General features: G+C 42.0%; 1 protein-coding gene across 1 annotated transcript in view; it reads right to left on the reverse strand.

The window, feature by feature from the left end:
* Positions 1-25,848, reverse strand: part of TNRC6B (trinucleotide repeat containing adaptor 6B) — an 814,361-nt gene that overhangs the window by 567,871 nt on the left and 220,642 nt on the right.

A 25,848-nucleotide genomic window follows, 5' to 3' on the forward strand; every position in this document is an offset into this window, starting at 1 on the left:
AGAAAAAATAATATAGCATGTACAATTGCGATATAAGTCATATTGTAATTGAATATTATTAAAAATGACCTTTCCTTTTCAATCTGCAGCTGCAGTAATTTTCTATACATTTTCAATGAGGCTACCTGGAGTTGTTCTGTATGTTCTGACCACACCCCAGAAACATTTCCTGCTTGTGCAATTGGCTCACTAATTTTCTCAGAGGTCTGTCTAAGATACAAGTCCGATTTTAGGCATCCCCTGCAACAAAAATGTATTTTTTGGAGAGATATTTCCAATATGAACACATCTAAAAAGGGATGCAGGGGCCCAGCAGTTTCCTCATTAGTGCTCTTCAGCTGCCACAGCTGACTGATAATTATGAAACCACTCCCATTAGACCTACTCAGCACAAACACATGATGTCTTCAGAACAACAAAAGCTAGGAATCTGCAACAAAGGCTGTTCTAATCCTTGCATAGATCACATAGATCACCCAGGGGGGAATGTTTTTTTTCTCAACAAAAGTGGAATTAGGCTTTGATGACTTGGAGAGGATCTGCAAAGAGGAGTGGGACAAAATCCCTCCTGAGAGGTGTGCAAGCCTGGTGGCCAACTACAAGAAACATTGGTGGTGTGGGGGGGGAATTTGTATAACTGTTAGATTATGAAACTTTTTTTTACTCTCGTAGATGTTTTTGACTGACCCTTCCTGAAGAAGCGGTGGATACCACGAAACATGTAGAGGACTTAGTTGGGACATACATCCAAGTTTTCTTGCATTAGGACCTACGTGTCCATTACCGGTTTTCATGTGCACAGTGTATGTACCTCTGTACCAACTGTTTTTAACTATGTCAATTTTCTAATAAATTGTTTAAAATTTTCTTTTTAACTGTTTCAATCCTTGGATACCGAGATAGTCCTAGACTTTTTTATAGTGCTGCAGAGTATGTTTGGAGCAGCTCCAGGCACTTCCCCACTTTCCAATATCCATAATTAAGGATGATGGTACCTATCCCTATATTACCTTGAATGAGGCATTTTTAACTAACAAGTTGGACAGGCTATGTCTGGGACGAGAGAGAGCATAGGGGTAGATTCACTGGTGACACCTTAGGGACCAGTTCTCCCTAAACTACATCTTCCACCTGATTTAACTACTGTCGAGTCTTTTGCAAAGGATCCGGGAGGTGGCAACAACGATAACCATGTTAGCCAGCCTAGCCAAGCAGGGCTTGGTACACCGACATAGTAAATCTGGCAGTGGACACTCCTTGGACACTTCCAGTTCAGCCAGACCTGGTCTTGGTTTCTATTATCGCCACACTGTTGGGTGCCAGGAAGCCGCTTCAGGGAGTTTCCATTACAGGACTTGAAAAGCTTATATACCTGGGGTAATGCCAGGAAGTAGCGCCTGTGGAAATAAGCGAGTGGGAGATTTTTCTTTTCTCCAATTAGGAGGGGAAATTAAATTGGACTTAAGTACTATTAAGGGTCAGATTTAGTCTCTATCCATTTTTTCCCCAAAGACCGATGTTTCTCATGTGCTTCCTCGATGTACTTCACGCAGGGTGTAACGCAGACAGTCCAGCTTGTCAGGCCACCCTTGTCCTTGTGACTTGAACTTGGTCTTGGCTGTCCTTGCAGAAGCTACCTTTTGAACCAATTTGAGAAACTCTGTTAGTACTTTGAGTCAGAAGGTGGCTTCTTTGGTTACCATGACTTCGGCAAGAAGCGCGTCAGAGTTGGCGGATCTTTCATGTAAGGAGCCATTCTGGGTCTTGCATCACGATAAGGTGATGTTGCGTCCTCGTCCATCTTTGTTGCCTAGAGTGATTTCTAGTTTTCACTTGAATCAGGACAGTCTTCCCTTTTTTTTCCTATTCCAGGGGAAAGATAGCTGCACACTCTGGATGTAGTTTGGGCAGTCAGGATTTTCTTAAGTTGTCGGCACAGGTCAGGAATCCTGGTTTGTGCTGCCAGAAGAGCCCAGAAAGGGCAGGGGGCATTCAGGTCAACTATCTCCCACTGGATCCGCCAGTTAATCATTCAAGTCTATGGTTTGAAAAGAGCAAAGTCCCACCCTTTCTTGGAGAGCACACTCTACTAAGAGTGGGGGCATCTTAGGCTATCCGCAATCAGGCATTAGTAGCTCAGGTTTGCAAGGCTGCTACATGGTCTTTGGTTCATAAATTCACAGGGTTTGCCATGGGGATACCAGAGCCGCGAAGGATACTGCGTCTTTGGCTGCAGCATATTACAAATACAATACTCAAATCCTAGACAAAAAAGAAGCCCAATATCTTATTCCCCGTGCTCCACGCACCCCAGTTTTATATACAGTGCCCAAAATTAACAAATCCCGAGATCAACCCCCAGGCCAGCCTATAGTAAGTGGGCTTGGGTCCCTTTACTCTCGGCTGGCGGAATATCTGGACATTTATTTGCAACCTTTGGTTGCTCGAGGTAGATCCTATTTGAAAGATAGTCGGGCCCTTATCCAATCTCTCCAAACTATTAAAGTATCAGCCAACACCTATATGGTGACTGTTGACATCGAGTCACTTTATACTAGCCTTAAACGACGCTATCGTGGCAGTGAGACTAGCCCTCCTAGAAGAGTCAAAATTTAAAAAAAAGTCCCAAATAAACTTCCTGGTGGAAGGACTCCAACTAGCTATGGGGAATAATTATTTTTGGGCACAAAATCAATTTTATAACCAAATCAAAGGGGTTGCGATGGGGGAACATTATGCCCCGAGTGTAGCCGATATAGTGCTCAATAAGTGGGAGCGGGAAAATATATATCATAAATCCAACAAAGCACTAAAGTATTATAAAAGGTACATTGATGATGTTATTCTTTTGTCAGATGGTCACCTGGTTTAACTAGAAACCTTCCTCATATGTTTGAATGACAACCAATATGGCCTCAAATTTACTGGAGAATGGAGTTTGGAGACCATCAACTAATTGGATCTCACTTTGGTGAAAAATGGCAATAGAACTGGCACAAGGACATTTTAAGGCCACCGACAGGAATGGCTTTGTGCCAACCAATAGTTGCCACCATCCTCAATGGCTGGGAGCAGTTCCCAAAGGCCAGTATATGCGTATCAGGAGAAATTGCGACAACATAAGTGACTTCCACACTCAGAGGTACTTACTCAGATTTTGCGAGAAGGGATATTCCCTAGAAGATCTCACAAAAACAAAAAATCAAGTTCTATCTATGGATAGAGAATCACTACTAATTCCTAAGGATAAACCTCTTTTCCAAGGTGACCTTGCATTCGTTTCGGGGTTTCACAGACAGTATAGGAATGTAGAATATTTTTTTTTTTTTTAAATATTGGCCTATACTTTTCAAAGACAAAGATTTGCAAACCACTCTTCCTTCGCAACCAAAATTCATTTACAGGAGAGCACCAGGATTAAGAAACATGATAGCTCCTAATGTCCCAGACCCTCCAAAAAAAAACCCAACTTTCTTGATGGATCCGGTTTTCGCTACTGCACTAGGTGTAAAGCGTCCCGCACCACTCAACGAGCAGGAAAGAAAAACACTAAATTCCAAAGTTACCCAACAGGAATTCACCATCAAACCCTTAACATGCAACTCCAACCATGTCACATATGTATTGGAGTGCCCATGCTCCCTTCAATATGTGGGCCGCACCACACGCAAATTAAGGGTCCGTATTAATGAACATGTTGCCAAAATCTCAAAAAGTTTTTTGAACCATAGTGCATCACGACATTTTCGCATGTTCCATAACAGAGATCCTCGTCTACTTACCTTTTATGGGATAGACAAAATCACCCCACATTGGAGGGGTACAGATCTCAAAAAGGCTGTCTCTCAGAATGAAACCAAGTGTCTGTATCGTCTTTATACGATGCAGCCCCAGGGTTTAAACATTGAGCTGGATCTCAATAGTTTTTTAACGAATAACTATTATCCAGCTCATCTTCTAGGTTTTATATTATGTGTTTTTTGCACATTTTTTGTTATGGGGAGTTTGTCTATTGGTTTATAGCGTAATCAATTAATTTACAACTTTTCACTAACGTATTCCTAGCAACACATAAAAATATTACTTTCTTATTTAAACACAAGATTTTTTCAGTCTTCTTCTTTATCTTGTCGTGAGCCACCTATCAGTGCCATCATCACTAGTTTGGCTCATTTTTAAACTTTCCCAGTGTGGGTTGATGCAATTAAAACTTTATACCTTTCCAGGTTTTAATTAATGTGTTTTACTAATGCTATTTTACTGTGATATTACGGCAGGATTTGTATCTGTTAAATGGCAGTCTGCTTAGTTTGCCCTGACCGGCGCTGAGGCTGTTACTCATTCAAATCCCCTCCCCGTATGTTAATGTACCAGGAATACTTAAGTTCCATCTCTATAGTGACCAAGTAGGCTTCCTGAAGACGTGTTTAACGAAACGTACATCGAGGCGGTACTTGGTCACGTTACTACACCACATCCGGTCCTTCTGGTTGCTTGCCGTCGTAGGTGGAACGCACGCCGGCTTCCAGCACTTCACTGCGGGATATCCATCCATCCTGTCATGCTATCCAACCTCAGTGCCGGGGGATGGCACCACCAATGTAAGCAGCCATTTGGCGATGTTTGTTTTTAATATTTTGGTTACACTATTTGGTTCCTTCTATCGTGAGCTCCTTATGGTGTGAGGGAACAATTCTAGTCCTCTCCATTGCAGCCAGCATCATCTTTCTAAAGCTCATTTGACTTTTGACTTTTTTCATTAATTAGGTCAACTACATCTGGTAAGCTGACACCCATCCCTTGAGCACTTTTGGGTGATATGGTGATATCTACAGACGGTGAAGGGGTTCTACTGTCATTCACAGTACCATTACCACCAAGATTTTGTCACCAGAGCCATCACTTTATGGACTTATTTTCACTTATATGAACTTTTTTTTAGCTCACTTGGATTTATACATATTGTGTATTTCATATTGTTTTGGTTTCAAAATTGGTGAGGTCACTGTAGAATTAAAATAAATATATATATATATATATATATATATATATATATATATATATATATATATATATATATATATAATCCAACATAACCATCTAGCTATATATATATATATATATATATATATATATATATATATATATATATATATATATATATACACATATACATACACACACATACATACATACATACATACATACATACATATACACACACATTGGATCTTATGGCCTCAACTATCATAGTAAACTTCTAGGAATTGCTCCTGGGTTCACTTTTTATTTATTTTTTTTAGTTTACTCCAATTAGGCAGGCTGGTGTTTATATATATTTTTTCTACATATGCATTTATTTATATATATATTTTTCTCTAATCTATTTTCTCGTTTAATTAGCTCACAACAGCGCTTCCCACCATTCTCCTTTTTCTTATTACAAATGGCATAGTAGATCCTTTGCCATGGATGGAAGAGGTTATTGTGGTGTCTTCCACCCCTCAGGTTTAACCACTTGAGCCCCGGACCATTATGCTGCCTAAGGACCAGAGGTCTTTTTCCAATTTGGCACTGCGTCGCTTTAACTGCTAATTGCGCGGTCATGCAATGCTGTACCCAAACGAAATTTGCGTCCTTTTCTTCCCACAAATAGAGCTTTCTTTTGATGGTATTTGATCACCTCTGCAGTTTTTATTTTTTGCGCTATAAACGGAAAAAGACCGAAAATTTTGAAAAAAAATGATATTTTCTACTTTTTGTTATAAAAAAAATCCAATAAACTAAATTTTAGTCATACATTTAGGCCAAAATGTATTCGGTCACATGTCTTTGGTAAAAAAAAATGTCAATAAGCATATATTTATTGGTTTGCGCAAAAGTTATAGCGTCTACAAACTAGGGTACATTTTCTGTAATTTACACAGCTTTTAGTTTATGACTGCCTATGTCATTTCTTGAGGTGCTAAAATGGCAGGGCAGTACAAAACCCCCCCAAATGACCCCATTTTGGAAAGTAGACACCCCAAGGAAATTGCTGAGAGGCATGTTGAACCCATTGAATATTTATTTATTTTTGTCCCAAGTGATTGAATAATGACAAAAAAAAAAAATGATTTACAAAAAGTTGTCACTAAATGATATATTGCTCACACAGGCCATGGGCCTATGTGGAATTGCACCCCAAAATACATTCAGCTGCTTCTCCTGAGTATGGGAATACCACATGTGTGGGACTTTTTGGGAGCTTAGCCGCGTACGAGGCCCCGAAAACCAAGCACCGCCTTCAGGATTTCTAAGGGTGTAAATTTTTGATTTCACTCTTCACTGCCTATCACAGTTTCGGAGGCCATGGAATGCCCAGGTGGCACAAAACCCCCCCAAATGACCCCATTTTGGAAAGTAGACACCCCAAGCTATTTGCTGAGAGGCATGGTGAGTATTTTGCAGCTCTCATTTGTTTTTGAAAATGAAGAGACAAGAAAAAACTTTTTTTTTTTTCTTTTTTCAATTTTCAAAACTTTGTGACAAAAAGTGAGGTCTGCAAAATACTCACTATACCTCTCAGCAAATAGCTTTGGGTGTCTACTTTCCAAAATGGGGTCATTTGGGGGGGTTTTGTGCCACCTGGGCTTTCCATGGCCTCCGAAACTGTGATAGGCAGTGAAGAGTGAAATCAAAAATTCACGCCCTTAGAAAGCCTGAAGGCGGTGCTTGGTTTTCGGGGTCCCGTACGCGGCTAGGCTCCCAAAAAGTCTCACACATGTGGTATCCCCGTACTCAGGAGAAGCAGCAGAATGTATTTTGGGGTGTAATTTCACATATTCCCATGGCATGTTTGAGCAATATATCATTTAGTGACAACTTTGTGCAAAAAAAAAAAAAAAAAATTTGTCTCTTTCCCGCAACTTGTGTCGCAATATAAAATATTCCATGGACTCGACATGCCTCTCAGCAAATAGCTTGGGGTGTCTACTTTCCAAAATGGGGTCATTTGGGGGTGTTTTGAACTGTCCTGGCATTTTATGCACAACATTTAGAAGCTTCACACATCACCAACTCTTCTAACCACTTGAAGACAAAGCCCTTTCTGACACTCATTGTTTACATGAAAAAGTTATTTTTTTTTTGCAAAAAAATTACTTTGAACCCCCAAACATTATATATTTTTTTAAAGCAAATGCCCTACAGATTAAAATGGTGGGTGTTTCATTTTTTTTTTCACACAGTATTTGCGAGCGATTTTTCAAACGCATTTTTTGGGGAAAAAACACTTTTTTAAATTTTAATGCACTAAAACACACTATATTTCCCAAATGTTTGATGAAATAAAAAAGATGATCTTAGGCCGAGTACATGGATACCAAACATGACATGCTTTAAAATTGCGCACAAACGTGCAGTGGCAACAAAATAAATACATTTTTAAAAGCCTTTACAGGTTACCACTTTAGATTTACAGAGGAGGTCTACTGCAAAAATTACTGCCCTCGATCTGACCTTCGCGGCGATACCTCACATGCATGGTGCAATTGCTGTTTACGTTTGACGACAGACCGCCGCTTGCGTTCTCCTTAGCGCGAGAGCAGGGGGCGACAGGGGTGCTTTTTTTTTTTTTTTTTTTTTTTCTTTATTATTTATTTTTTTGATTTTTTATCTTATTTTTAAACTGTTCCTTTCATTTTTTTTAATCATTTTTATTGTTATCTCGGGGAATGTAAATATCCCCTATGATAGCAATAGGTAGTGACAGGTACTCTTTTTTTGAAAAAATTGGGGTCTATTAGACCCTAGATCTCTCCTCTGCCCTCAAAGCATCTGATGACACCAAGATCGGTGTGATAAAATGCTTCCCCAATTTCCCAATGGCGCTATTTACATCCGGCGAAATCTAAGTCATAAAATGCTCGTAGCTTCCGGTTTCTTAGGCCATAGAGATGTTTGGAGCCACTCTGGTCTCTGATCAGCTCTATGGTCAGCTGGCTGAATCACCGGCTGCATTCTCAGGTTCCCTGTTGAGACAGGAGAGCCAGAGAAAAACACGGAAGACGGTGGGGGGGGGGGCATTCCCTCCCACGGCTTGTAAAAGCAGTCTAGAGGCTAATTAGCCACTAGGATTGCTTTTACATGAAAGCCGACCGCTGGCTGAAAAGAATGATACCAAGATGATACCTAAACCTGCAGGCATCATTCTGGTATAACCATTCAAAGTCGTGAATGGCGTACCTGAAGACAAAAAAATGGTTAACAATAAAGCACAGTAAACGGTAAAGTATAAAAAATTGCATACCTAAAAAGCAAACATGATAAAACATAATAATAAAACATTGCAGAATAGAATACAGTAAAAAAGAGCAGAACAAGAGAGAGAATAGAGAGAGAGAGAGAACAATAAAACGACAACTATTTTTTTTTATTTTATATATTTTTTTTTTTTTTTTTTTTACACTTTTTTTGTAACTAACTTTTATAACGGTAACCGGTTCCAGGTTCGGGTCTCTCAAAATGCGATGGCATCTTGGGAGACCCTGTGAAAGTGTGCCTAGTCTGTGCAATGCTGTACCCTACGCTAATACTCAACTAATGAATGGTAGCGTTCAAAACATTCCCCAATGCAAAGACCAGGATTGTCAGGACAGGAGGGACAATAATAGAGGGTGTCACGCCTATATTCGCGCTTGCTGCAGACACGACATCTTTTTTGGGGGTTCGTTGGGTAGGGGTACTCGGGAGGACATAAAGAAAATGCCTCTCATGCAGCCGACTGCATTTGGTTGGGGATGTGAATGGGGGAAGTACGGGCGCTGCAGAAGCGGTGGGTTCCCAATTAGGATTGACGAATGCAGCCGGTAGGGCACTATGGGCACGACGGGCCTGTGTTTGTCTTCTTGGTGGCAGCGGGACACTACTTGTGCTTGCCACCTCACCAGCTTGAACTGCACTTATGGGACTCGCCACGTCACCAAGTGTTACTGCAGTGCTGGTTTGACTACGACCGGGGTGTACTAGGCCGCTGGCGCTTGCCAGTTCAATAAAAAGCTACCAAAAAAACTGTTAGCGATCGCAGGGATCAGGCCTGACTCTGCGAATGCTGCAGTTATGCGTTAAGTGTTTTGTAAGTGACAGTGATCGATCGATACTGCACTTGGGCGGGCTGGGCCGGGCGGAGGGGCAAAATGCAGGTGCTAGCAGGTATCTGGGCTGATCCCGCTAACACTGCGTTTTTGGGAACCCTAAACTGCTGGGGACGCTAGTATAGATCTGATCGGATCAGATATTGATCCGATCAGATACTATACCACTAAGGGAGCTGTACGGTGCGTGCGTGGGTGTTAGCGCTACTGGCACTAACCTGACGCTGCCTGGGGCTGGTGCTTGCCAGTTCACCAAAATGCTACCAAAAAAACTGTTAGCGATCGCAGGGATCAGGCCTGACTCTGCGAACGCTGCAGTTATGCGTTTAGTGTTTTGTAAGTGACAGTGATCGATCGATACTGCACTTGGGCTGGGCCGGGCGGAGAGTCAAAACGCAGGTGCTAGCAGGTATCTGGGCTGATCCCGCTAACACTGCGTTTTTGGGAACCCTAAACTGCTGGGGACGCTAGTATAGATCTGATCGGATCAGATATTGATCCGATCAGATACTATACCACTAAGGGAGGTGTATGCTGCGTGCGTGGGTGTTAGCGGTACTGGCGCTAATCTGACGCTGCCTGGGGCGACGCATATCACCGCCGGGCGATCAGGGGGCTAAACCTTTATTCGGTAATAAACGGCGGGTGCCCTGACACTATAAAAAATAAACAAACTAACCAGCGTCACCCGTAACAGTTATACGGTGATCAGTGGTGAAAGGGTTAACTAGGGGGCCATCAAGGGGTTAAAACATTTATTCGGTAGTATATGGGGGTCCCTGACGCTATAAAACGCTGACGGCGAACCTAAATATTTAGGTCCCTAACTAGCGTCACCAGCGACACTAATACAGCGATCAGAAAAATGATCGCTTAGCGACACTGGTGACAGGGGGTGATCAAGGGGTTAAAACTTTATTAGGGGGGGTTAGGGGGGTATCCTAGACCTACAGGGGGGTAATACTAACTGTCCCAACACTGTAACTGTCACAAACTGACACCAATGCAGTAATCAGAAAAAAAAAAAAAAACTGCTGGTGTCAGTTTGTGACAGGGGGGGGGGGGATTGGGGGGCGATCGGGGTGTTTAGTGTGCCTGGCATGTTCTACTGTGTTGTGTAGTGTTGGTGCACTCACATACCTGTCTTCTCTCCTCGGGCCGGAACGGAAATTACCGAGCCGAGGAGAGATGACATCATTTCCTTTGCTGCTGTTTAGCATACAGCAGCAAAGGAATGATGCGATTGGCCGGCGGCGTTCGCGAGGGGGGGGCCACGAACGGATGGCCTCCCCCTCATCTCCGTCACCGTGGGACAAAAGACGACCGCCTTTGGCACCGGGGGGGGGTCCGATCGGACCCCCCACCCGCGGAAGGCAAATCACGTATATGTACGTGATTTTGCCTGTCCGTGCCACCTTGCCGACGTAAATCGGCGTGAGGCGGTCGTCAAGTGGTTAATTGCTATGGGACATCCCACATAGTTATGATTATAACCTGCTCTGTGTCCCGTGATGGAAGATAAACAAAATTGGATTTTTTCTGCATAGTGACCTATAAAATCCATTTTTTGGAGTACATTACAGGACGCAGAGGTCCCTCACCTCTTTCTGGGAATCCATTGCGCGCTACAAAACTGAGGTACTTCCTGTGTAGAAGGGGTTATATAGGAGAGGACTTCCTGTTTGATTGCTCTGTCAGTGTCCATTCACCTACAGGTGGCACATAACCACATAATGATTATAACCTGCTCTGTGTCCTGTGATATACTCTAATGCCGCGTACACACTGTCGGACTTTTCGTCTACAAAAGTCCGACAGCCTGTCCGACAGACTTCCTGCGGACTTTCGGCGGACTTGCAGCAGACTTTCTAACGAACGGACTTGCCTACACACGACCACACAAAAGTCCGACGGATTCGTACGTGATGACGTACACCGGACTAAAATAAGGAAGTTCATAGCCAGTAGCCAATAGCTGCCCTAGCATGGGTTTTTGTCCGTCGGACTAGCACACAGACGAGCGGATTTCGGGGTCCGTCGTAGTTACGACGTAAAGATTTGAAGCATGTTTCAAATCTAAAGTCCGTCGGATTTGAGGCTGAAAAAGTCTGCTGAAAGTCCGGAGAAGCCCACACACGATCGGATTACCAGCCAGCTTTAGTCCGTCGGCGTCCGTTGGACTTTTGAAGACGAAAAGTCCGACCGTGTGTACGCGGCATAAGAAATAGATTTTACAGATAAGTATGTAGAAAAAAAAAAAATCAATTATTGGATGCCTGTGATCGTCGGGGCCCTTAGGCAGTAGTGCATTAAAAACAGGCATCATTCAGTGATGGATATCACTGCATGGGCTCAGGAATACTTAAAAAAAAAATCTGTCTGATTACTTTTTTGTTTATAGCGCAAAAAATAAAAACCGCAGAGATAATCAAATACCACCAAAAGAAAGCTCTATTTGTGGGGGGAAAAAAAAAGGACGTCAATTTTGTTTGGGTACACAGAGATCCCGATTCTCTGAGTGAAGAAGTGACAGATCGTCTATTCATACAAAGTATGAACAGCGATCTGTCATCCCCTGTAGTTAGTCCCCCCCCCCAACCCCTTCAGTTAGAACACACACTAGGGAACACAAATAACCCCTTGATCGCCCCCTAGTGTTAACCCCTTCACTGCCAGTGAATTTTTTACAGTAATCAATGTGTTTTTATAGCACTGATCTCTGTATTAATGCCAATGGTCCCAAAAATGTGTCAAAATTGTCTAATGTGTCCGCCATAATGTCAAGGAAGTGATGTCATCTCTCTTCGAGCCGGTCTTTTCGTTCCGGCGCCGAGGAGAGAAGACATCAATGTGAGTTTGCACAACACTACACTTACAGTAGAACACGCAGGCATACTTTTCACCCCCCCAGTCACCCCCCTGTCACAGTGACACCAATAGCAGTTTTTTTTTTTTTTGCATTGGTGTCAGTTTGTGACAGTTATAAGTGTTAGGGCAGTTAGAGTTAGCCCCCTTTAGGTCTAGGGTGCCCCCCCTAGCCCCCCTAATAAAGGTTAACCCCTTGATCACCCCCCCGTCACCAGTGTCACTAAGCAATCGTTTTTCTGATCGCTGTATTAGTGTCACTGGTGATGCTAGTTAGGGAGGCAAGTATATTAGGTTCGCCGTCAGCGTTTTATAGCGACAGGGACCCCCATATACTACCTAATAAAAGGTTTTAACCCCCTGATTACCCCCTAGTTAACCCTTTCACCAGTGATCACCGTATAAGTGTTACGGGTGACGCTGGTTGGTTAGTTTGTTTATTATAGTTTTAAGGCACCCGCTGTTTATTACCTAATAAAGGTTTAACCCCCTAATTGCCCGGTGGTGATACAAGTTAAGTTTTTAGGGTCAGATAAGGTCTGCGTCGCCCCTGGCAGAGTCAGGTTAGTGCCAGTACCGCTAACACCCACGCACGCAGCATACACCTCCCTTAGTGGTATAATATCTAAACGGATCAATATCTGATCCGATTAGATCTATACTAGTGTCCCCAGCAGTTTAGGGTCCCCAAAAACGCAGTGTTAGCGGGATCAGCCCAGATACCTGCTAGCACCTGCGTTTTGCCCCTCGGCCCAGCCCAGCCCACCCAAATGCAGTATCGATCGATCACTGTCACTTACAAAACACTAAACACATAACTGCAACGTTTGCAGAGTCAGGCTTGATCCCTGCGATCGCTAACAGTTTTTTGGTAGCATTTTGAATCAGTCGCTAACAGTCGGGAGCTCACTAGTGTACCACTAAATTTAGAGCCCAAAATGGCAAATCGAAGGTACACTACTGAAGAGGCCTACACGTTTTCCGTCGTGCCCATCCTGCTGCATTCGCCAATCCTAACAGGGAACCCACCACTTCTGCATCACCCGCACTTCCCCTATTCACTGGCCAACCCGGCATTCATGTGGAAACAGTTGATTTTATGCCACTTGATTTTTATTCGCTGTTTTTTACCTAAGACCTCTATAGATCTATTGTGGACCAAAGCAATTTGTACGCTGGTCAACACATCGCCACTATTCCCCAGTCCTCCCTTGCCAGAGATTGGAAACCAATTACGGTTTCTGAATTTAAGATCTTTCTGGGCCTTTCCCATAACATGGGCATAAATAAAAAAAGAGTGAGTTGCGGTCATATTGGTCCACTGACCCAATTTACCATATGCCAGTGTTCTCTGCCTCCATGGCCAGGGCAAGATACGAGCAGATTTTGCGGTTCATGCACTTCAATAACAATGAACTCTGTCGTCCTCGTGGAGACCCTGGATACGATCGGCTCTACAAAATTCGGCCCCTCGTAAACCACTTCAACCAACGTTTTGCAGACTTGTTTACTCCCCATCAAGTTGTCTGCGTTGAGTCCCTGATTAAGTTTTCTGGCCGCTTGTCATTCAAACAGTACCTTCCCAGCAAGCGTGCCAGATACGGGGTCAAGATGTATAAGCTGTGACTGGGCCACAGGCTATACATGTAGTTTTATGGTTTACGAGGGCAAAGATAGTCGCGTAGAGCTGATAAACTGCCCTGACTACATAGGAAGCACTGGCAAGATTGTGTGGGACTTGGTGTCACCCTTATTCGGAAAGGGGTACCACTTATATGTGGACAATTATTAGATGAGCGTGCCACTTTAGTTACCTTTTTGATCAGAAGATTTTAGCATGTGGCACCGTGCGACCTAATTGCCGGGGCTTTCCCCAGCGGCTTGTAGATTCCCGTCTTAGGCTGGGGGAGAGAGCCTGCTTCCATTGTAATAATTTGCTCGCTATGAAGAAGTGGAGGGATAAGAATGTTTTCGTTCTTACCTCGCTTTGGAACGTTGTGTCTGCATAAATTACTACGGCGACTGGTGTTGGAGAAACCCCTCTGTGTCCAGGAATATAACCTCAATATGGGAGGGGTGGACCTCAACGACCAGTTGCTGGCGCCATACCTAGTCGCCCGCAAGGCCAGACGCTGGTATAAAAAAAAAGTGTCTGTATACTTATTTCAATTGGCTCTGCTGAATGCTCATGTGCTATACAGAGCTTCAGGACGGACTGGATCCTTCCTTAAATTCCAGGAAGAGATCGTTAGAGCCCTTCTGTTTCCAGACGGTGCTCCACCTCACCTTCCCCAACCAAATGCAGTAAGCCAGCTGCATGAGAGGCATTTTCCTTATGTCCTCCCGAGTACCCCTGCCCAACGAGCCTCCCAAAGAAAATGTTGTGTCTGCAGAAAGCGCGGATATAGGCGTGACACCCGGTATTATTGTCCCTCCTGTCCTGACAATCCTGGTCCTTGCATTGGTGAATGTTTTGAACGCTACCATACACTAGTTGAGTATTAGCGTAGGGTACAGCATTGCACAGAATAGGACACACTTTCACAGGGTCTCCCAAGATGCCATCGCATTTTGAGAGACCCGAACCTGGAAACGGTTACAAAAAAAAGTGTAAGAAAAAAATAAATAAATAAAAAAAACCCAAAAAAATAGTTGTCGTTTTATTGTTCTCTCTCTATTGTTCTGCTCTTTACTGTATTCTATTCTGCAATGTGTTATTGTTATTATGTTTTTATCATGTTTGCTTTATTAGGTATGCAATTTTTTTTATACTTTACGGTTTACTGTGTTTTATTGTTAACCATTTTTTTGTTTTCAGGTACGCCATTCAGCTGCAGAGCGGATTTATCTTGACAGCAACATCGCTTGCTCCCACGATACATAAAGCCGCAACTCCAGCGCTGTCGGAGGTGATTTCACCACCACATTTACATACTTCAGCATATATGCCGAAGTGTGGGGGCAGCAGTGGGCGGAGGAGCGATTTGCTCCTACCTTTTGCGGGAGGATGCCCCCATGCTTCGGCATATATAAACAGTGCATGTATGCCCATCATTAGAAGTGGGTGGATGAGGAGGTATTCTAATGGTGGACATACCCACCGATCAATCTCTGTGGGCTGCATGAAAAAAAAAGTTTACAATATATGCCCAACAAGACCAGCAACTTCCTAGTATGTTGCTGGACTTTGAGTGGTTATACCAGAACGATGCCTGCAGGTTTAGGTATCATCTTGGTATCATTCTTTTCAGCCAGTGGTTGGCTTTCATGTAAAAGCAATCCTAGCAGCTAATTAGCCTCTAGACTGCTTTTACAAGCAGTGGGAGGGAATCCCCCCCACCGTCTTCCATGTTTTTCTCTGGCTCTCCTGTCCCAATAGGGAACCTGAGAATGCAGCCGGTGATTCAGCCAGCTGACCATAGAGCTGATTAGAGACCAGAATGGCTCCAAACATCTCTATGGCCTAAGAAACCGAAAGCTATGATCATTTCATGACTTAGATTTCGCCGGATGTCACTACCTATTGCTAAAAAAAAAAAGCACCCACCCCCCCCTGCTCACGTGCAAAGGCGAACGCAAGCGTTGGTCTGGCGTCAAATGTAAACAGCAATTGCACCATGCATGTGAAGTATCACCGCGAAGGTCAGATCGAGGGTAGTAATTTTAGTAGTAGACCTCCTCTGTAAATCTAAAGTGGTAACCTGTAAAGGCTTTTAAAAATGTATTTAGTTTGTCACCACTGCACGTTTGTGCACAATTTTAAAGCATGTCATGTTTGGTATCCATGTACTCGGCTTAAGATCATCTTTTTTATTTCATCAAACATTTGGGCAATATAGTGTTTTTTAGTGCATTAAAATTTTTAAAAAGTGTGTTTTTTCCCCAAAAAATGTGTTTGATAAATCGCTGCGCAAATACTGTGAAAAAAAAAAAAAAAAATGAAACACCCAACATTTTATTCTGTAGGGCATTTGCTTTAAAAATATATATATATAATGTTTGGGGGTTCAAAGTAATTTTCTTGCAAAAAAAAAATAATTTTCTCATGTAAAAAAAAGTGTCAGAAAGGGCTTTGTCTTCAAGTGGTTAGAAGAGTGGGTGATGTGTGACATAATCTTCTAAATGTTGTGCATAAAATGCCAGGACAGTTCAAACCCCCCCCAAATGACCCCATTTTGGAAAGTAGACAACCCAAGCTATTTGCTGAGAGGCATGTCGAGTCCATGGAATATTTTATATTGTGACAAGTTGCGGGAAAGAGACTTTTTTTTTTGCACAAAGTTGTCACTAAATGATATATTGCTCAAACATGCCATGGGAATATGTGAAATTACACCTCAAAATGCATTCTGTTGCTTTTTGGAAGCCTAGCCGCGTACAGGACCCCGAAAACCAAGCACCGCCTTCAGGCTAAGGGCGTAAATTTATGATTTCACTCCTCACTGCCTATCACAGTTTCGGAGGCCATGGAATGCCCAGGTGGCACAAAGCCCCCCCAAATTACCCTATTTTGCTAAGCTATTTGCTGAGAGGTATAGTGAGTATTTTGCAGACCTCACTTTTTGTCACAAAGTTTTGAAAATTTAAAAAAAAAAAAAAAAAATTCTTGTCTTTCTTAATTTTCAAAAACAAATGAGAGCTGCAAAATACTCACCATGCCTCTCAGCAAATAGCCTGGGGTGTATTTTGGGGTGTAATTCCACATATGCCCATGGCATGTTTGAGCAATATATCATTTAGTGACAACTTTGTGCAAAAAAAAAAGAAAAAAAAAGAAAAAAAAAAAAAAGTTTGTAATTTTCCCGCAACTTGTGTCAAAATATAAAATATTCCATGGACTCACCATGCCTCTCGGCAAATAGCTTGGGGTGTCTACTTTCCAAAATGGGGTAATTTGGGGGGGTTTGTGCCATCTTGGCATTTTATGGCCTTTAAAACTGATAGGTAGTGAGGAGTGAAATCAAAAATTTTCGCCCTTAGGAATCCTGAAGGCGGTGTTTGGTTTTCGGGGCCCCGTACGCGGCTAGGCTCCCAAAAAGTCCCACACATGTGGTATCCCCATACTCAGGAGAAGCAGCTAAATGTATTTTGTGGTGCAATTCCACATATGCCCATGGCCTGTGTGTATTGGATTTTTTTTTTTTTTAAACAAAAAGTAGAAAATATTTTTTTTTCCAAATGTTCGGTCTTTTTCCGTTTATAGCGCAAAAATAAAAACCACAGAAGTGATCAAATACCATCAAAAGAAAGCTCTATTTGTGGGAAGAAAAGGACGCAACTTTCGTTTGGGTACAGCATTGCATGACCACGCAATTAGCAGTTAAAGCGACACAGTGCCAAATTGTAAAAAGTGCTCTGGTCAGGAAGGGGGTAAATCCTTCCGGGGCTGAAGTGGTTAAAGTGGGAGTATAGCGCTTCTTGATCAACTTTTTCTTCAAATTTAAAAATTGACATTTTACATAATTTTCATTTCTTGTATCAAAAGTGTTCTTCAGAACAGGCAATGTTGAGGATGTTACAAATAATGTTAAAAGAAGTGTCTTAATATATACTAGAGAGGACCGCTTAGTGAATAAAAGTGGGCAGTATGAGCAGAGGAAGAACACGTGGAGTATGACGGTCAGCTGGATGTGCAGGGTAAGAGTACTCAGCATATGAATGAGTATGGGCAAAATAGGGCTGTGGAATGTATCAACCACTACTCATACTGCTCACTACTGGAGGCAGTATGTGGAGGACAGGGTGTGGAAGGCATAACCGTACAACTGTGGAGGAAATGACAGTTGGGCAATATTTGCAGGAGAGGAATGCAAATGAAATGGCAATGGGACTTTGTGCTGGAGATGAGCATAGAGGGTATTGGAGGGGTAGCATGTGCAGGGAAAGAGTGTATGTTATGACTGTGCACCAAATGCTAGCTATTACTGGGTAAGAGGTTGTGTTTATGGAGATATCAGATCTATTAGACCGCTAATACAATGGTATACTTCTTCTGTGTCCGTGGTGTGTATCTGAGCTGGTGCAGAACACTAAACCTGAAGGTAAGAAACTGGGAGGGCCCTGTGTAGCTAAAGTTCGCCACACACAATTGAGTATGTCAAAACAAAAACTAAATTGGGCCATCAATGATAATTCCATGTGCACTCTTCAAAATAATCAAACCAGGTTTGACAAGACATGAGACACTTTGATGCATTATAAAAAAATAAAAAAATAAAAAAATAAAACGGTAGACTAGCGAGGCTTCCAGTGCACCTTCTCTATTACGGACTCTTTTCTTCCCTTTTTTCCCCAATTTCTTTCTCCTTCTATCCCCCTTTCTTTGTTTTAAAATATATATCTTTTCCTCTTTCTTTATTTATGCAAGGACAATAAGCACTGAATCTAATTCACTTTAACCAGTGACCTACATTAGTTGGTTTCAGCCTTACTTTTTGTTAATTCCGCTTTTCTTTTGGCAGACTTGGATAACTTGGTATTTGGAGCATTGGTAGGTATGTGTCTACTCAATTTGCTCATAAACATACTCTGCTCTCTTTTGATATGATCAAGCTCTTTTGAAGAAGCACAAAGAAACTAGCAACATTGAGGACCATGGACACAGTGATTGGCGAAGGAAATCGATGTCCAGGAGTACCATCAGCACAGAGCTGACAGAAACCAGTGGGTCCAGTCTGACCAGAAGTGGACTTCATGTTAGAATTGCAACCAAAGAGCTGCCCTGATGTGGAAACAAGACTAGGCCAACGCAACTATCCACAAAAACATAGCAACTGGGGTGCAGAAAAATGTAAGCAAGTGCTCTGGACTGAGGAGTCAAAATATGAAACATTTGGCTGTAGCAGGAGGCCGATTGTTCTCTGAAGGGGCGAAGAGCAGTACAATAATTAGTGTCTGCAGGCAACAGTGAAGCACGGTGGAGGTCCCTTGCGAGTTTTGGGCTGCAATTCTGCAAATGGAGTTGGAGATTTGGTCAGGATCAATGGTGTTCTCAATGCTGAGAGGTACAGATAGATATTTATCCATCATGCCATACCATCGGGGAGGCACGTGCTTGGCCCCAAATTTATTCTGCAGTAGGAAAATGACCCCAAATATGCAGCCAATGTCATTAAGAACTATCTCCAGCCTAAAAAACAAGGAGTTCTGGAAATTATGGTTTGGCCCCCACAGAGCTCTGATCTCAACATCAAGTCTGTCTGGGATTACATGAAGAGACAGAAGGATTTGAGGCAGCCTAAATCTATAGAAGATCTGTGGCTTGTCAGAACATTTGTGGTTAAAAGAAATTCTATAATAAATATATATACACACACACATACACACACACACACACACACACACACACACACACACATACCTTTATATTGTATATTTTTCAAATGAACATGAGAGGAGCCATTTTGGCTCTAAAGTTGAATCAGAGTTCATAGCCCATGAATAGGCATCGTTACAAAAGTTGTTTTAGGTCTAATGCCCCGTACACACGGTTGGACATTGATCGGACATTCCGACAACAAAATACATGGATTGTTGGCTCAAACTTGTCTTGCATACACACGGTCACACAAAGTTGTCGGAAAATCTGATCGTTCTGAACGTGGTGATGTAAAACACATACGTCGGGTCTATAAACGGGGCAGTAGCCAATAGCTTTCGTCTCTTAATTTATTCTGAGCATGCGTGGCACTTTGTGCATCGGATTTGTGTACACACAATCGGAATTTCCGACAACGGATTTTGTTGTCGGAAAATTTTATAGCCTGCTCTCAAACTTTGTGTGTCGGAAATTCCGATGGAAAATGTGTGATGGAGCCCACACACGGTCGGATTTTCCGACAACAAGGTCCTATCACACATTTTCTGTCGGAAAATCCAACCGTGTGTACAGGGCATTACAATGCGACTGTGTAAACATACCAGTACCCCAGGTTGTATATCTTTTGTCTGACACCTATAGATAAGGGGAGTTGGTACAAACTTACATAGCCTGCAAAACTAAATAGTATTTTTAAAAAAAACCACGTAACAAAAAGGGCTTATCCACAAATTATATATTTTAAATAATAATGTTTTTTATACATCTTTACAATGTATCTTTATTAGGTAACATTATATAAACGTGTTTACTACATATATATTAATAGGGGGCAAATATGGTATCTTATTTAGGAAACCATTCATGATTAACTGGTAGGCTTATCATAAGAATCCTGACTACACTTTCATGGCATTTACAACCCCAGTTAATTGTGTGGGGTATATTTTCTCATACACATATATTTTAAGAAGCGCCAGGATGGCTGGGGATGATGACACTTGATTGTCAACCATTAGACAATTAGTGGTGTTTTGCTAAGCCAAGGTCAGAAGGTTATGTCAATCACATTAACCACTTCAGCCCCGTAAGGATTTACCCCCTTCCTGACCAGAGCACTTTTTACAATTTGCACCTCAATAAATAGCAAATAGCTTGGGGTGTCTACTTTCCAAAATAGGGTCATTTGGGGGGTTTTGTGCCACCTGGGCATTCCATGGCCTTCGAAACTGATAGGCAGTGAAGAGTGAAAATAAAAATTTACGCCCTTAGAAAGCCTGAAGGTGGTGCTTGGTTTTCGGGGTCCCGTACGCAGCTAGGCTCCCAAAAAGTCTCACACGTGGTATCCCCATACTCAGGAGAAGCAACAGAATGCATTTTGGGGTGTAATTTCACATATTCCCATGGCATGTTTGAGCAATATATAATTTAGTGACAATTAAAAAATAAATAAAATTGTCTTTTTCCCGCAACTTGTGTCACAATATAAAATATTCCATGGACTCGACATGCCTCTCAGCAAATAGCTTGGGGTGCCAACTTTCCAAAATGGGGTCATTTGGGGGGTTTTGTGCATTTTATATGCATAGAAATTATTGCGGCGCTGAAAAGTTCAAAAATGAAATTGAAGAGTGGGAGGAATCCAATCACCAAATATATTGTGCAGATGTAGAAAGAGTCACTCGTCACCACGTGGTAATGTAGTCTGCTTACCAGAAGGTGTAAAGGATTAGGCATAGATAAATTCTCAATAGCATCCAGCAAATCCAGCCCACTGGAACCCCTCATCAGACCACCACATCCGTGGGATTTCCTTCACATATAAACATACGGATGTCAGCCTGCCTGACATGTCTCATCGTAACAGATGTCTTCAGAGGCATGGCTACAGCTACAACCGCACGCTATATATATATATGGTATGGTTAGTGGGTGGATCAGAGGGGATATAATCAAACTCATCACTAACAGCTGGGTAGGATGTGTGTCTTGTGCAGAGCGCCCTGGTGCTAACAGGATAAACCTGGTTAGCAACTGATGACGCGACAGCGCACGGCCAATCAGAAAAGAGAGAGGATAGCAACAAAAAGAGGATGGCGACAGATGACTCAGTGCCACCTCATTGGTTAACCTATCTCTCAGTGAACAGAAAAATTGAAAAATGCCAGATAAGCATGAACAGGCGACGAGGAAGAGCGCTGGCTGTGCGGTCCGGCTCAGGGACATGAAAAAGGCTAAAAATGTATTTTTGATTGATCAGACAAAAACCTGATATCATATAACTCAATATACACAATAAAAAAAATGGAAAAGAATTAACACCCGCACAGATAAGCTATGAGATTAATGCCTGTCATGCAGTATAGATCAAAGGCATAGAAAAAAACGCTAGACTTTGTATAACAAATCAGTGCCTGCATGGGAAAAAAAACACCAACCTATGTATAACAAACCAGCGACTCACATGCAACTAATAGACATTGTGAATACGATTTATCGCACACAATTCAATAAAAATACATGCATGCAATATACATCAATACAAGTGTTAAAATCAATACAGGAGGATTGTAAACATCATTAAAAAATATTTTTTTTAAAAAACTGACCTAGACCCAAGATTTGCAAATAAAGGAGAAAAAACAAAAAATAAATAAATAAAACGAATAAAGGAGTGTATTGATGCTAACTGTTATTAATGAAGCTATTAACATCCCACTCTACGTTTAACCCATATGGCATATAGCATTTGAGGGTGTGTATCCATCGCGTTTCCAACCTCGAGATTTCTCTCTTGGTGTAACTACCTCTCCAATGGGGTGTGAAACGATCAATGGCGGTAATCAGAGTCCCTACTGGATTTCTGTTATGACATTCTAAATAGTGACGTGAGACTGTGTGCTTAGGAAAACCTTTCTTTATGTTTTTTATATGTTCCTTTATTCGCACATTCATGGCTCTCATAGTGCGGCCTACATACTGTAGACCGCATGGACAAGTCAATAAGTACACAACATTTTTTGAGGTGCAGGTGATGAAAGTATCTATATCATAGACCTTTGTGGTGGAGTTAGATTTAAATTGACAAATTTTCCTATTTTTATCGCCATTTATGCGACACACTTTACATTTGCAACATGGGAAAAAACCTTTTGAGTTCTGAAAAAAGGGGACCCTATTGGGGGCATCAAGAACATTAGGGGCAACCTGCAGCCTTAGGGGGGGTACTCCCTTATAGATAACTTGTGGGCATTCAGGTAAGGATGGGCCCCAACACTTTATCGTTTTTTAACACGGCCCAATGTTTTCTAAGAATTTTCTTTATATCGTAATGTTGTCGAGAGTAGATGGTCAATAAAGAAAACTCATGAATATTATTATTCTTAGTGATTCTATCTGTGCCCTTTATCATATTGGCCCTATCCAAGCCGGCAACCTCATTTATGGTTTTGTCCAAGTCTGCACCAGAGTACCCCTTCTCCACAAATTTGGTTTTTAAGTCAGAGGCCTGCATCAAAAAGTCGTGTTTAAAGGTACAATTACGCCTCAGGCGAATAAACTGGCTTTTAGGAACCGCTTTTAACCAGGAGGGATGGTGACAACTCCCCTGACTAATATAGCCATTAAGATCTGTCTCCTTGAAAAAAGTGGTGGTTGTAAATTTATTGTCACAGATCCGTATATTCAAATCCAAAAAATGGATAGCAACCTTGCTCATTTCGAATTGCAGAGAGATACCAAGGGTGTTCTGATTTAGCTCCTGCATGTAATTGGTCAATGATGTTTCATCTCCATCCCATAGGAGGAGGATGTCGTCTATATACCTGCCCCAGTACACCAATTCTGGCCGTCTGTCAGCATAGACGACATCCTCCTCCCACTTGGCCATAACCAGATTAGCCATACTGGGCGCGAATTTTGCGCCCATGGCTACACCTCTGGTTTGGAGGTAGCAAGAACCCCCAAACCAGAAGTAGTTATGCATCATGGCAAACCTTAGCAGGAGTAAGATGAACTCCCTCTGTGGGGGGGCCAGTTGGTCATCTCTACCAAGGAAGGTCTCAACTGCGTGCATACCATCTGAGTGGGATATGATAGTATACAAAGAGGACACATCGGCGGTAGCCATGATGTAACCCTCCTTCCACACCAAGGTATCCAGTATCTGTAAGACAATATTTTTTAATGATGTTTACAATCATCTGTATTGATTTTAACACTTGTATTGATGTATATTGCATGCATGTATTTTTATTGAATTGTGTGCGATTAATCACATTCACAATGTCTATTGCTTAGTTGCATGTGAGTCGCTGGTTTGTTATACATAGGTTAGTGTTTTTTTTCCCCATGCAGGCACTGATTTGTTATACAAAGTCTAGCGTTTTTTTCTATGCCTTTGATCTATACTGCATGACAGGCATTAATCTCATAGCTTATCTGTGCGGGTGTTAATTCTTTTCCATTTTTTTTTATTGTGTATATTGAGTTATATGATATCAGGTTTTTGTCTGATCAATCAAAAATACATCTTTAGCCTTTTTAATGTCCCTGAGCCGGACCGCACAGCCGGCGCTCTTCCTTGTCGTCTGTTCATGCTTATCTGGCATTTTTCAATTTTTCTGTTCACTGAGAGATAGGTTAACCAATGAGGTGGCATCTGTTGCCATCCTCTTTTTGTTCCTATCCTCTCTCTTTTCTGATTGGCCGTGCACTGTCGCGTCATCAGTTGCTAACCAGGTTTATCCTGTTAGCACCAGGGCGCTCTGCACAAGACACATCCTACCCAGCTGTTAGTGATGAGTTTGATTATATCCCCTCTGATCCACCCACTAACCATACCATATATATAGCGTGCGGTTGTAGCTGTAGCCATGCCTCTGAAGACATCTGTTACGATGAGACATGTCAGGCAGGCTGACATCCGTACGCTGATTGCTGCAGCCGTTTGTTCCTATCATTGATGCATGCTGTTTTAAGCTTCAACTGTAAGTTACTACAATAAAAGTTTTTTTATCTATCATTACGGGCTTCACTATGGGTCCTTCATTTTCTTTTCTCGGATATATGATGACTACATGCCTGAATGCCTAATTCTGAAGTGACCATTGGGAGATGTTTATATGTGAAGGAAATCCCACGGATGTTGTGGTCTGATGAGGGGTTCCAGTGGGCTGGATTTGCTGGATGCTATTGAGAATTTATCTATGCCTAATCCTTAACACCTTCTGGTAAGCAGACTACATTACCATGTGGTGACGAGTGACTCTTTCTACATCTGCACAATATATTTGGTGATTGGATTCCTCCCACTCTTCAATTTCATTTTGAACTTTTCAGCGCCGCAATAATTTTTATGCATGTGACTTTTTGTTTGTCATCTACGAACTTTGCTGGCTGCTTGCTTTTTCAGTTCAGCGCAAATTTTTACTTGTTTTCTGCATTTTATGCACAACATTTAGAAGCGTATGTCACACATCACCCACTCTAACCACTTGAAGACAAAGCCCTTTCTGATACTTTGTTAACATGAAAAAAAAAAATTTTTTTTTTTTTGCAAGAAAGTTACTTTGAACCCCCAAACATCATATATTTTTTTTTAAAGCAAAATGCCCTACAGACTTAAAATGTGTGGGCGTTTCATTTTTTTTTTTTTCACACACAGTATTTGCGCAGCGATTTTTCAAACGCATTTTTTTTTGGGGGGGGGGACAAACACAACACTTTTCTAAATTTTAATGCACTAAAAAACACACTATATTGCCCAAATGTTTGATGAAATAAAGATGAATCTGGGATAGGCCGAGTACATGGATACCCAAACATGAGCATGCTTTTAAAATTGCGCCACAAAACGTGCAGTGGCGACAAACTAAATACATTTTTAAAAAGCCTTTAAAAAGCCTTTACAGGTTACCGACTTTAGATTTACAGAGGAGGTCTACTGCTAAAATTACTGCCCCTCGATCTGACCTTCGCGGTGATACCTCACATGCATGGTGCAAATTGCTGTTTACATTTGACGCCCAGACTGACGCTTGCGTTCGCCTTTGCGCGGAGAGAGCAGGGGGGACAGGGGTGCTTTTTTTTTTTTCTTTATTATTTTTTTGCTTTTCTTATTTTTAACCTGTTCCTTTCATTTTTTTTTAAATCATTTTTATTGTTATCATCTCAGGAATGTAAATATTCCCTATGATAGCAATAGGTAGTGACAGGTACTCTTTTTTTGAAAAAAAAATTGGACTCTATTAGACCCTAGATCTCTCCTCTGCCCTCAAAGCATCTGACCACACCAAGATCGGTGTGATAAAATGCCTTCCCAATGGCGCGGTTTACACTCCGGTGAAATCTACTCGTAGCTTCCAGTCTCTGATCAGCTCTATGGTCAGCTGGCTGAATCACCGGCTGCATTCTCAGTTTCCCTGTTGGGACAGGAGAGCCAGAGAAAAACATGGAAGATGGTGGGAGGGGGGGGATTCCCTCCCACTGCTTGTAAAAGCAGTCTAGAGGCTAATTAGCCGCTAGGATTGC

Source organism: Aquarana catesbeiana, linkage group LG07 (genome assembly GCF_042186555.1).
Source record: "Aquarana catesbeiana isolate 2022-GZ linkage group LG07, ASM4218655v1, whole genome shotgun sequence".
NCBI classification, from domain to species: Eukaryota; Metazoa; Chordata; class Amphibia; order Anura; family Ranidae; genus Aquarana; species Aquarana catesbeiana.